This window comes from Artibeus jamaicensis, unplaced genomic scaffold (assembly GCF_021234435.1).
Source record: "Artibeus jamaicensis isolate MK-2021 breed Jamaican fruit bat unplaced genomic scaffold, CSHL_Jam_final scaffold_378, whole genome shotgun sequence".
Taxonomy (NCBI): Eukaryota; Metazoa; Chordata; class Mammalia; order Chiroptera; family Phyllostomidae; genus Artibeus; species Artibeus jamaicensis.
Genome location: NW_026522044.1, coordinates 137,891 through 151,251, shown reverse-complemented (window position 1 = coordinate 151,251; position 13,361 = coordinate 137,891). Strand labels below are relative to the sequence as shown.

Genomic DNA, 13,361 nt, shown 5'->3' with positions numbered 1-13,361 from the left:
AATGTTAGGGAGAAGTTAGAGGGAAGATAAACAGGACATGGTGATATTCTTGGGTAAAAAAAAAAAAACCCTCCTACCATCCATGCCCACCTACCCTTGAGCAGCCCTAAGGGGGTGAAGTTGGACAAGGAAAGGGGAGTAGGTTGCACACTTGAGATGTGTCCATGTGAATCCCCAGAGTGAATGAGCAGCCACTGGACCTTCCCCTACTCCCCAAAGCAGGTTGCTCCTCAGCAGTTACTTATGGGATTCTCCCTGCTTCCATAGTATGTGTTATTTTTTTAAATATATTTTTTCCATCAAATTCACCTTCTGCTTTTGAAAAAAAATCTTCATTTTTCTTTTTTTCCTCTTCGCCTCTTATACATACTTTTTTTGTTTTCGGTAACAGGGATACCATGAAGTTGATGAAGTCTCTTTAGCCCAGCTCCTGTAGATGCAACCCCAGGGCCTGCAGTTAAAACTAATGTGGACTCTAGAGCAAGGACTATTATAGTTGGTGATCTAGGCATGATACAAGGCTCGTAGGAAACCCCCAGTCTGTTGTCTGATGCTTGGTCTCTTGACTCATTTTGGGATCACCTTGATTTGTCTTTTTCTAAACAGGGACTCATCTAACGACAGGGAAGTCCTTACTGACTCTTTGAGAACTATATATGCAAACCTTTTGGGATGGCCACTAAATTTGTCACAGAGTATGGTAACATGGTTAACTGAACCACATCCATGAAATTGTGCTTCCAGCTCCTCTGCTGTTCCACCATAGTCCACATTGCCAACAAAGATGGAATGGACATCAGCCTCCATCTTCTCCTCAATAGATAATGATCACTGGGCTAGCACTGTATGGAGCTGGTCTCATATTCATACTTCTCCGCCTCATTCTCTAGCTCCTTTAGCTTCTTAGCTTCTTGCTCTATCTTCCTGACACAAGCTTTGATCACTTCCAGCTCCTAGTCCTCAGATCTTCAATGGCACCATCCCCCAGGTCACTCTTAACCAATCCAACTCCTTCTCTTCCTGGCTGCTGAGGGCTCCTGAGCAAGGCCTAGGGCCCAGAGCCAGGGGATGAAAGGCTTGGGTGGCTCTTCTTTGGGCTCAGGATGGCTGGGGCTCTAGTTCCTCAGACTCCAGGCCATTCTGTAGTTTCTTGCACCCCTCAAGACCTCTTCCCCAGCCTGCCCACTGGATGGGGGAACAAAGATTATAGGAGACTCCAGTCTGCCCATCACCCCAGACTGGAGCCCCAACTGCCAGTCTCACTGACAACAGTGGAACCTAGGTTCTCTAATTTAATTCCTTCTGGAAGGCTGTCTGAGAAACAATTTGTTCAAAAGCTTAATCTCCTTTGTTTGTCACCTGAGAGACTCATCAGCATGAAAGGGTTGTCCATCAAGAACCAAAGTTTTGTTCATCAACTGAGGTATGTTTTCCATGAACAATGTGGTGGAGAACCACATTGTGCAAGATGAAAGAATCTTTGAGAACCGAGGTTTGATTGTAACCTCATTCAGAATTAAGCTTACATACTTTATTTAACACATGTATAGTGCTTATTATGTACCAGGAAATATTCTAAGATTAGGCTCTATTATTATCTCTCTTTTCAGATGAGGAAACTGAGACAATAAATTTGTCCAAGCTTATTTAATTTGTCCAAGTTCACATAATTGGTAAGTGGCAAAACTGGAGTTCAAACCCAGGCTCCAGGGTCTGTGCTATGAGAAATCAATATGCTACTTTTCTCAAGGGCCTTTTCTCTGCATTCCCACAGGACCCTAGGCACACCTCTATCTTAGCATTTAGCATGATAGTTTGAAAGTGATCTCTCTCTCTATGTGTCTGCAACTTCACCATGAGAGTCTTTAAGCTTAATGGTCTCTGAAGTATGGCATTGAGGTCATGAAGTTTGGAATGAGGCATACCTGGGATCAAGTCCCACCTCTGCTATGTACTAGTTGTGTAAACTTAGGCAGATTATTTAACCTTTCTATTGATCCTTTTCCTCATGTCTAAAGTGGGGCTAAGAATATCTCAGGGTAATAGAAAGAATGAAGTAAAATAATATATTTAAAGCTCCTAGCACAGAGTCTCAAATAGCAAAAAAAAAACAAAACAAAACACCTCTTGGTAATGCTTGACTATTATAAGTAATTATTATTATCTATGCATCTGTAGAAACTAGCATAGTGCCTGGAAAATAGATATTTGAGGACCACTTGTTGAGCTAAACTATTATGGAAATCTTCAGACTGACATAGGTATCAGAAGTATCTCTCAGTATATATGACTTTAGAAGAAATGGTTCACTGTAGTTAAGCAGGATGTGCTACCTCACTTTGCTGGGGAACCCATAAGAGTTTTACCTTCAAATGGTAGATATCCCTGTAGATCTCCAGTCATATAACTAATAAGTATATCATTCTGGTGCTTACAACCATCAGGTTTTTTTAAATATATTTTATTGATTATGCCATTACAGTTGTCCCATTTCCCCCCTTCATTCCCCTCCACCCTGCACACCCCTCCCCCACCATTCCCCCCTTTAGTTTGTGTCCATGTGTCACAAGTTCTTTAGATTCTATATTTCCCATACTATTCTTGCCCTCCCCCTATCTATTTTCTACCTACCATCTATGCTACTTATTCTCTGTACCTTCTCCCCCCTTCTCCTTCTCCCACTCCCCTGTTGCTAACACTCCATGTGATCTCCATTTCTATGGTTCTGCTCCTGATCTAGCTGTCCACTTAGTTTGCTTTTGGTTTAGGTGTGGTTAATAATTGTGAGTTTGCTGTCCTTTCATGGTTCATCTTTTTTATCTTCTTTTTCTTAGATAAATCCCTTTAACATTTCATATAATAAGAGCTTGGTGATGATGAACTCCTTGAATTTGATCTTATCTGAGAAGCGCTTTATGTCCTTCCATTCTAAATGAAAGCTTTGCTGGATAGAGCAATCTTGGATGTAGTCTTTGGATTTCATGACTTGGAATACTTCTTTCCAGCTCCTTCTTGCCTGGAAGGTCTCCTTTGAGAAATCAGCTGACAGTCTGATGGGAACTCCTTTGTAGGTGACTGTCTCCTTATCTCTTGCTGCTTCTAGGATTCTCTCCTTCATTTTAATCTTGGCTAATGTAATTATGATGTGCCTTGGTGTGTTCCTTTTTGGGTCCACCTTCTTTGGGACTCTCTGAGCTTCCTGGATTTCCTGGAACTCTATTGCCTTTGCCAGATTGGGTAAGTTCTCCTTTATTATTTGTTCAAATAACTTTTCCACTTGTTGCTGTTCCTCTTCCCCTTCTGGTATCCCTATAATTTGGATGTTGGAACATTTAAAGATGTCCTTGGAGGTTCCTAAGCCTCTCCTCATTTCTTTGAATTCTTGTTTCTTTATTCTTTTCTGTTTGGTCATTTTTTTCTTCCTTCTGGTCCACTCCCTTGATTTGAGTCCCAGTTTCCTTTCCATCACTATTGGTTTCCTGTGCATTTCCCTTCATTTCACTTAGTTTAGCCTTCATTTTTTCATGTAATTTGTGACTAAAATCAACCAGTTCTGTGAGCATCCTGATCACCAGTGTTTTGAACTGTGCATCTGATAGGTTGGCTATCTCTTGGTCGCTTACAAGTATTGGCTCTGGGACTTTGACCTGTCCTTCTTGAGCCATAATGTTTTGGTCTGGTTGTACCTGTTAAGTAGTGAGGGGTGGAGCCTTAGGTGTTCACCAGGGTGGGGCAACCCAGTCACTGGGTTGTGACACTGTATGTGGGGGCAGGGTCAGAGAGTGGCAATCGCATTTTTTTCTGCTCTCTCTCTCTCTTGGATTTTGATTCCCTCTGCTGCTTCCTGCAAACAAACTCGGCTCCCCTGGTGCTGGCTCCCAGGTGTGTGAGCCTGTGCACCATCTAGAATCCTGTGAGTCTCTCCAGCAAACTCTCAGTGAGCCTGGGAGCTTCTCCCGGCACCTCGACCCTGAAAGTCTTTCCAATTGGTGTTTTCAGGCTCTAATTCCCATCACTGGGGCCCTAGCCTGAGTGGTCTGTCTCACTGCTCGGTCCTTTGCTTGGTTTATCTGTGCATGAATGTGTGACCCTGGTCCGCCAGCTGCCTTGCACCCTCACTGGGTCCACCTATTGCCACCCTATGCCTGGGATCTGCCAACTGCCGCCTGCGTTCCTGGGTCGGTCTGGCCACCTTTTCCTTCCCAATCCTGCTGTGCCAGCCACTGACCCTGCCCCTCTTACTGGTCTGGCTGAATGGTTTGTTGCTGTCAGACTTTTATATAGTTCAATTTTCTGTGTTTTGGTTGCATTTTTGTTACTAAAACTTTGTTGTCTTTAAACTTGGTTCTGCGAGGAGGCACAGCGTTCCCACTTATGCCTCCATCTTGGTCAGAAGTCCACAACCATCAGTTTTAAGCTCAACTGGGATAGCTTATCACTTTGAAGTGAGTGTTGTTATCAGTAAGTCACTTGAGAATCCCTCAAAATGAAAGAGAACCCCATTTCATTCTTTTTCCTAGAATGAGGGCTTCAGAACTCCCCAGTACTATCCATTCTGATTCGGTCACTTACCTTTTTAGTTCTGAAATTCTAGTGCAAATTTCTTCCCCAGCATCTCAGAGCTTTGATCTCCTTTGCTATAATTTCACTTGTCAAATGGATAACATAATACAGTTATCAGACATGCCCAGGACATCTTTGGATAGTGTTGTTGTGATGGAAAATGTCCCAGGTATCCATTAAGTGTCCTTCTTCTTGCACTCAAGAGGAGCAGGACATGCTACTTGAAATGTGGAAGTAGACATAGATATTGCACCCAGGGAATAATACAACCCTTTTGGATACTAGGGGAATGAAAGCTCCTAGAGCATAATTTCTTGGTTAACATGGGGCTAAGGAGAAATATCTGAACCCACTTTCCTTCATAAAAGAGGACAGTCTAGCGACCACTGATTCTCTTTTCCATGAGAACCTTGCAGAGCCCAGAGGCCTACTTGATTATTATCAGTAAACACTTTTCATACTTCTAAGGGGAGAGGCAAAGTGGAAGAAATTGAAATGAATTTGAATAGATCCTGGTCACAATCTAAAATCTGACAGTTTGATTAAACCTCTAATAATTTTTATGTTGCCATTTTTCTCTTTTCCCCCTAAAATCTGGTAAACAGAATCCCACCACCACTACATACATTTTAAAAAGTCCAGTTACTTGATGGTTCTGGGTTCTCAGGTGCTCATGGAATTTAATGTAAGGAAGTAATGACTATTGTGTGCCTTTGGTCAGGAAAGGCTGCCTGGAGAAGGTCTCTGGTCAGACTATGAAGGTTTGGTAGACTTTAGATGGCAAGGGCTTTCAGAGTGGAGGAAGAAGGCTTGGATATGATCCAAGACACACAACACATGTAATAAACTAGAGGTGAGGCTTGTGGTTTTATGCTCAGGGTAAATCCTGGTATTCACCTCTCTTTTTCTATACAGATGGGTGGTCAGAAACAAACCATGGAGAGTCCGGGAGCAGAGGTTAGAAATGTTTTCCTCTAAGAAAGTGTACTGAACCAGAAGTGAGGAGATATGATTTCTAATCCTGATTCTACCACTAATTTGCCCCATGATGGTGGGTAGGTCATGTAAATCTCTTTCAGGCCATTTCTTGTCAAGTTAAATAGAGATAGATATATTGTATGATCAGAGTACCACACAGAACTAGTAGGAGGATTAGGAGAAAGCTTAAAAATATCCGTCAGATATATGAGTAAGTTTCTGAGATACTATTAATAAAATATAGATGCCACTGAAAGACAGACCATTTTTGGCCTTGTCAGTTTGCATCTTATTAGATAATATATATCAGCTTGTTCAAGGACTCTAAGAAATGGGTGTTGGATACAGAAAAGAGAAAGAATTTTTTTTTAACAAATGAAGAAACCAAAGCTCAAAGGACTTAAATCACTCCCCAATTATTTTCACTCCCTAATTATTGAGCAGGGATTCTGCCAAAGCTAAATGTAAACCATTTCACTGCTTTGCTTCAAGAACTTGGAAACCAATTTGTATGTCCTAGAAGGCCATTTAAAATTGCCTTGTACTATTGATAAAATTTCAGGGATAATAGAAGTTATATTGAGGGCAATATTTTGGAGGTTGGCTGCTAAACTAATCTCTGATTGAGTTGATAGCCCTTTAAACTACCAGTAGGTACTGTGTATAATCCTTTTCACCTCTAATGATACAAAACTGTAATAAAAATAAATTTGTTGTATGTGCTTTTATATAACCTTATACATTTTACTTCTAGTATACATGAACTAGATGTCACTCATTCCTTTTGAGCCTGACTTGGAAGAGAGAACTTGGAGTTTATAACACTGAAAAGGAAGGTAATGTCCCTTTAAAATAGTAAATATTCCTGTAGTAGTGCCTCAGGAGAAAGTAAACAACTGAAAGGAAAGTGAGCATGGCAAAGATCTGCAGTCTGGTGGGATCAGTGAGGAGAAAAGTAATTCATGTTTGTATAAGAGGGCATTTCATTTGGTGTGAGGGTCAGGGAGGGAAAGCCTAGTGACGGTGTTGCAGCCCTCCAATGCTTGTACTTGGTCATCGAAATCATTTCAACCCTTTTCCTGGTCTCTTTGTCAGTCACCTCCCATCTCAGCTACTAGAGAAACTTGACCAAGAAGAACAGAAAGATAAAGAACCATCCAGATTGCTCTCTAAGATATGTTTCCCCATCTCAAATTATATCTTCCCTTAGGAAGTAGACTTGTGAAGTTCCTGAAGACCTTCCTGCTGCTCCACTAAGATAATAGTCCAGCTCTTCCTTCCATTTTCTTTGGTATCTTTAGCCAACATTCAACATCTTCATGAGAGGTTACTGCTTACCTTTCTAAAAACATATTTGGCCAGTTTCTTCATATGTTAAAATTAGATGGTAAAAAATGTTAAACTTCAAAGCAATCAAAAAAAATTTTTAATAAATTTTATGACTTTGTTGTGGAGGTTACATCCTTCCTCTTACAACAAAGGGAAGATTTTAAAGAAACTGTTCTTTTGCCTAACCCAGAAAAATACTCTCAGTTGAATGAAGGAGTTGGTGGAAGTTCAAATTTGTTTATCAATATATGACTTTAATCAGAGTCTGAAGATGATATCTTGTTAATAATTTGGCATATTAATCATTTTTTAAAAACTTGTTCTGGTGAAGAGAAAGGCACTATAATTCATCCTCATCTTTTCCACCCCAGTGAATGTATATTTCACATAAAATCACACAAATTCTCTTAGCAACTTTAATAGTGTGCTATTATAACAATATTATGTGAAAAGCATTATCAGTGAGTACTTAGGTACTCTTCACTTTAGAATGAATTAATTCTCCAACACTCTTAGTGGTATCAACTTTTCTCAGCTAAATAGTGTGTAAGTTCAAAAGGTTAACAAGAATATTTCTTGTTAACCAGGACTGGTAAGAATATTTCTGGTAAGAAGAATATTTCTTCTAAGCAGGACTCAAATCAATGATTTGGAGCAGGAGGAAGAAATAAACATTCAACCAGAACAGAATGAAGAAACAAAAATTCAAAAAAAAAAAATGAGGAGAGACCCTGGCTGGTGTAGCTCAGTGGATTGAGCGCGGGCCTGCGAACCAGACAATTGCGGTTCGATTCCCAGTCAGGGCACATACCAGGGTTGCAGGCTGGTTCCCTGCAGGCCAGTTCCCAGCAGGGGATGCATGAAAGGCAACCATACATTGATGTTTCTCTCCCTCTCTCCTTCTCCCCTTCCCCTCTAAAGATAAATAAATAAAATCTTTAAAAAAAATGAGGAGAGACTTAGGAACCTCTGGGACGAATTTAAATGTTCCAACATCTGAATCATATGGGTACCCAAAGGAGAAGAGGAAGAGCAAGAAATTGAAAACTTATTTGAACAAATAAGGAAGGAGAACTTCCCCAATCTGGCAAAGGAAACAGACTTCCAGTAGTCCAGAAGCTCAGAGAGACCCAGAGAAGTTGGACCTAAGGAAGCACACACCAAGGCACATCATAATTACATTACCCAAGATTAAAGAGAAAGAGAAAATTTTAAAAGCAACAAGAGAAAAGGAGATAGTTATCTCCAAGGAGCTCCCATAAGACTATCAGCTGATTTCTCAAAATAGACCTTACAGGCCAGAAGGGGCTGGAAAGAAGTATTCCAAGTCATGAAAGGCAAGAAACTACATCCAAGATTACTCTATCCAGCAAAGCTACCATTTACAATGAAGGGGCAGACAAAGTGCTTCCCAGAAAAAGTAAAGTTAAAAAGTAAAGGAATTCATCATCACCAAGCCCTTATTATATGAAATGTTAAAGGGACTTATCTAAGAAAAAAAAGATAATCAAAACTATGGACAGTAAAATGAAAACCAACTCACAATAATCAACAACTGAACCTAAAAAACAAAAACAAAAACACACTAAGCAAACAACTAGAACAGGAACAGAATCACAGAAATGAAGGTCACATGGAAGGTTATCAGCAGGGAGGAGAAAGGGGTGAATGGGGGAAAAGGCACAGGGAATAAGAAGCATAAATGGTAGGCACAAAATAGACAGCGGGAGGTTAAGGATAGTATGGAAAATGGAGAAGCCAAAGAACTTATATGTGTGATCCATGTACATGAACTAAGGGTGGGGGGGGGTGAATGCTGGTGAAAGGGGGGTGTAGTGTGGAAGGGAATAAAGAGAAAAAATGGGACAATGGTAATAACACAATCAATTTTATATATGTATATGTATATATATATAAAAGAATATATCTTCTTATGTAAAATGTGACATATATGTGGGAGTAGAGTTTTGATAACCATTTGTGAGCTCCCTGTTGGTGGATTTAACAATATCCTTGGTAATATTATGATAACTATGGATACTATGCCCCTTTCCACATAGGGGCCAGGACATAGTGTCTACAGAATCATATATCCATTAAGGTAACACTGGCGCCCTGGCTGGTGTGGCTTGGTGGATTATTCATAGGCCTACGAACCAGAGGATCATGGTTCAATTCCCAGTCAGGGCACATGCCTGGGTTGCAGGCCAGTTCCCAGCAGGGGACGCACAAGAGGCAACCATACATTGATATTTCTCTCCCTCTCTCCTTTCCTTGCCCTCTAAAGATAAATTTTTTAAAAAAGTAACACTAGCTATGTCATTTTTAACATATGGCATCCAATGTCATCCTGGATGCTGACAACCAGCCAACTGATGGGAAAGAGAAAGAGTGGAGATAGTATGTGAGCTTCTTAGATTGGCCTGAATGACACACACACCCCTGCCACCAACATTCCATTGGCGAGAACTTGTCATAAGTCCCTGCCTACATGCAAAGGGAACTGAGAAATTATAGTTCTTGTCTGCAGAGCCACTTCTCAGTCACAACTTAGCATGATGAAAGGATAGTATAGATAGTTGGAAGTTAAGTGTCTTTGTCAGAGTTGTATATGCCAGTCATTAAATTCTCAGGTCCAACCCTTACCTCTTTATATACTCTGCTTTGTGAGGCTGTTATTAACACACTACAAACCACTTTTCTGCTTTGTCTATTGGCTCTATGGTAGGTTCTGCCAACAGGGAGCAGTAGAGGGAGACTGCAAAGCTGGAGGAGGAAGACTTATTCCTACGTGCTTCCTTGCTGTAGGTTTCCTGTATGCTTGTGGTTCCTGTATCACCCCAACCTTGCTTCTTCACACTGGAAACACTAATGCCTTCCTATAGCACTAGCTGAATCTGGTTTGCAGTTTTTCTCTCACTTGAAAGAACCAGCCTCCTCATGCTTCACTCAGAGACAACACCAATGGTCTGTACCCTCTTCTCAGAAGTCTGGATCCCATCACCACAGGGATGCTCGTTCAAGCTCATAGATCCCAGCACTAGCTGATAAGTGCCCCCTTTTCAGAAGTCTGAGTTTTAGCTCCGTGGAGCCTCTCTGCACCAGGTTTTGGATTACAACATCTTTTCTTCCCCCCAGCCTAAGGGTGATAGCTACTTTTTGAAGTTTTTACTTTTGTGATACCTTAGAGCAGCACTGTCCAATAGAACCATAATGTGAATACCATACTAATTTTTTATTTTCTAGTAACCACACTTAAAAAGTGAAAAGATGAAATTAATTTTAATAATATATGTGTTTAACCCAATATATCTGATCTGCCTCATTTCAAAATATAATACTATAAAAATCATTAAAGAGATACTTTTATATGAAGTCTATGAAATCATTTGTATGTTTCAAACTTACAGAATATTTCAGTTTGAATGATAATTTTTTACCCTAAATACTTGATCTGTATTTAGATTTCTTAAAAATTTACAGCCAAAATGTGGATTTACATACCCAAGATGTTCCAAACATACTTAAAAGTTTTCCAGTATTTGAATTGAATATCAATTTATACCATTTTATTTTGAAATAATTATATGTGCATAGAAATTGCAAAAAAATGCTACAGAGAGGTTCTATGTACCCACCACCCAGCCTCCCCCCTTGATGACATCTTCAATAACTATAGTGCATTGTCAAAACCAGAAAATCAATTGGCATGATACAATTAACTTAACTACAGATTTTTCACCAGGAGTGTGATTGCTGGGTCATATGATAACTCTATATTTAATTGCCAGAATGGCTTCCAGAATGGCTGTACCATTTTACATTCTGGCCAACAATGAATGGCAGATCTAGTTTATTAGCATCCTCATCAGCATTTGGTGTTATCAATGTGTTTTTTTTTCAGTGTGTTTTATTTTAACCTTTCAAATAGGTATGTGGTAGCATCTCATTATGATTCTAATTTGCATTTGCTTAATGGTTAGTGACGTTGCACAAGTTTTAATGCATTTATTTACCATCTGGATATCATCTTCAGTGAAATGGCTGTTCAAGTCTTAGCTCATTTAAAAACTGGATGGTTAGGGTTTGTTTTAATTTTTTTTCAATTACAGTTTACATTCAATATTATTTTATATTAGATTCAGGTATACAGCATAGGGGTTAGACAATCATATACTGTACAAAGTGTTCCCCTGATATTTCCAGTACCTACCTGGCACCATCCATAGTTATGATATTAACTGTATTCCCTATACTGTAATTTACATTCCCATGACTATTCTGTAACTACCAATTTGTACTTTTCAATCCCCTCACCTCTTCACCCATTCTCCTCTACACCCACCCATCTGGCAACCATCAATCTGTTCTCTGTGTCTATGAGTCTATTTAAATTTTGTTTATTTTTTGCACAAAGGTTCTCTTTTCTCCACATCCTCACCAAAACGTTTTATTTCTTGATATATTAATGATGGCCATTCTAACAGGTATGAGGTGATATCTCATTGTGGTTTTAATTTGCATTTCTCTGATGATTAGTGATGTTGAGCATCTTTTCATATGTCTGTTGGCCATCTGTATGTCCCCTTTGGAAAAATGTCTAGGTCCTCTGCCCACTTTTTAAAATTGCATTGTTTGTGTTTTAGGTGTTGAGTTGTATGAGTTTTTTAAAATAAAGTTCGGATACTAACCCCTTATCAGATGTATCATTCACAAATGTGTTCCCCCATTCAGGAGGTGGTCTTTTCATTTTGTTGGTGGTTTCCTTTGCTGTGCAAAACCTTTTTAGTTTGATGTAGTTCCATTTGTTTTTTTTTTCTTTTTTCCCCTTGCCTGAGGAGGTATGTCAGAAAAAATATTGCTACAAGAAATGTCAGATATTTTTACTGCCTATGTTTACCTCAAAGAGTGTTATAGTTTTGAGGCTTACATTTAAGTCTTTAATTCATGTTGAGTTTATTCTTTTTTTTTTAAGTATCATACTTTACTGTTTTTTTAATGTTTTTTTTAAATTTTATTTAGTTATTTTTCAAGTACAGTTTTTTGTCTATTTTTCCCATCCCAGCCTCCTCTGCCCCTTGCTCCCCACCTCCCTCCCATTTTGGAGGAACAAATAGGAAGGACACAGGGACGAGAACTAAGGGGGGGGGAGGAAATGGGGGGGGAGTTTATTCTTGTGTATGGTGTAAGAGGGTGGTCTAGTTTCATTTTTTGCATGTATCTGTCCAATTTGCTCAACATTATTTATTGAATAGACTGTCTTTACCTCATTGTTTATTCTTGCCTCCTCTCAAATATGAATTTTCCATTTAGGTGTGGGTTTATTTCTGGGGGAAAATTGGGTGGTTGGTTTCTTATAGTTGAGTTTTGGGAGTTCTTTATGTACTCTGGATATAAATCCTTTCCTATGTATATAATTTGCAAAAACATTCTCCCAGTCTGTGGCTTGTCTTTTTATCTTCTTAACAGGGTTTTTCACAGAGCATAAATTTTTCATTTTGATGAAGTTCAATTTATTGATTGTTTTCTTTTATGTATTGTGCTTTTGGTATCATGTCTAAGAGTTCTTCACCTAACTCTAGGTCATGAATATTTTCTCCTGAAAGTTTTATAATTTTACATTTAAATCTATGATCCAATTTGAGATCATTATTGTGTAAGGTCTGAGGTTTAGATCTAAGTTTATTATTATTTTTTGCTTATGGATATCCAATTTCTCCAGCACAGTTTATTGAAAAAAACAAACCAACCCATGTGTCTGTGGCCTCACGATCACCCAGGCTCCATGGTTCATTGGATGGACTCACAAGACTCAATAGCAGGCTTTACTCACAGGTAAGGTATATTACAACAAAGGAAGGATATAGATGGAAAGCAATAGGAAAAATGCATGCATTGGGCAGAGTTTAGAAAAGTCAGGCATGGACTTCCCCATCTGAAGCCGCACAGGATATGCTTTCTCTCTAGCAGTGAAGTACAGGGACATGTGCAGAATAACTTTGCTCAGGGAAACCTGTTCAAGTCTCAACATCTGAGGCTTTTATGTGTAGAGGAGCAGCTCTGTTATGGCAATGTGGTGATAAGACACATAGGCAAAGTCTTGACCTGTAATTTATCTGAGTCTTTGTATAACTCCTTGTGATCTACTCAGAACACAAGAAGATGGGAGATACTTTCTGTTTTGGAGTCATCCTTTTTACTATGCTGGACAAAGGAGCACAGGTTGCTGGTACCTTTGGCTACTCTTCCTTTCACTTTCCATATGAGTAATAAACTGTCTGAATCTAAAAAAGGTTCATTGTGTCTTTACTGGCTGAATCTGTCAAGCCCTAGCTATTTCTCAAACTCCATTGAATTGCTCTCTCAACTCTATCAAAAATCAGTTGGGCATATTTATGTGAGTAGGTTCTTTTTAACAGTTTTATTGGGGTATAATTGACATATAATAAACTGCACATATTTAAAGCATATGATTTTAATTTGACATATAT

The 13,361-nt window shown here is 39.2% G+C and overlaps 1 long non-coding RNA gene and 1 pseudogene across 1 annotated transcript; one reads left to right on the top strand and one right to left on the bottom strand.

Annotated features, from left to right (window-relative positions):
- Positions 1–567: 567 nt before the first annotated feature.
- On the bottom strand, positions 568–1,229 carry LOC119049853 (polyadenylate-binding protein 2-like; annotated as a pseudogene).
- Positions 1,230–5,575: 4,346 nt separating this feature from the next.
- LOC128626200 (uncharacterized) lies at positions 5,576–12,698 on the top strand. Its single transcript, XR_008390133.1, has 3 exons — positions 5,576–5,618; positions 6,296–6,377; positions 12,593–12,698. It is a non-coding gene; the product is annotated as an uncharacterized LOC128626200 (long non-coding RNA).
- The last annotated feature ends 663 nt before the right edge of the window (positions 12,699–13,361 follow it).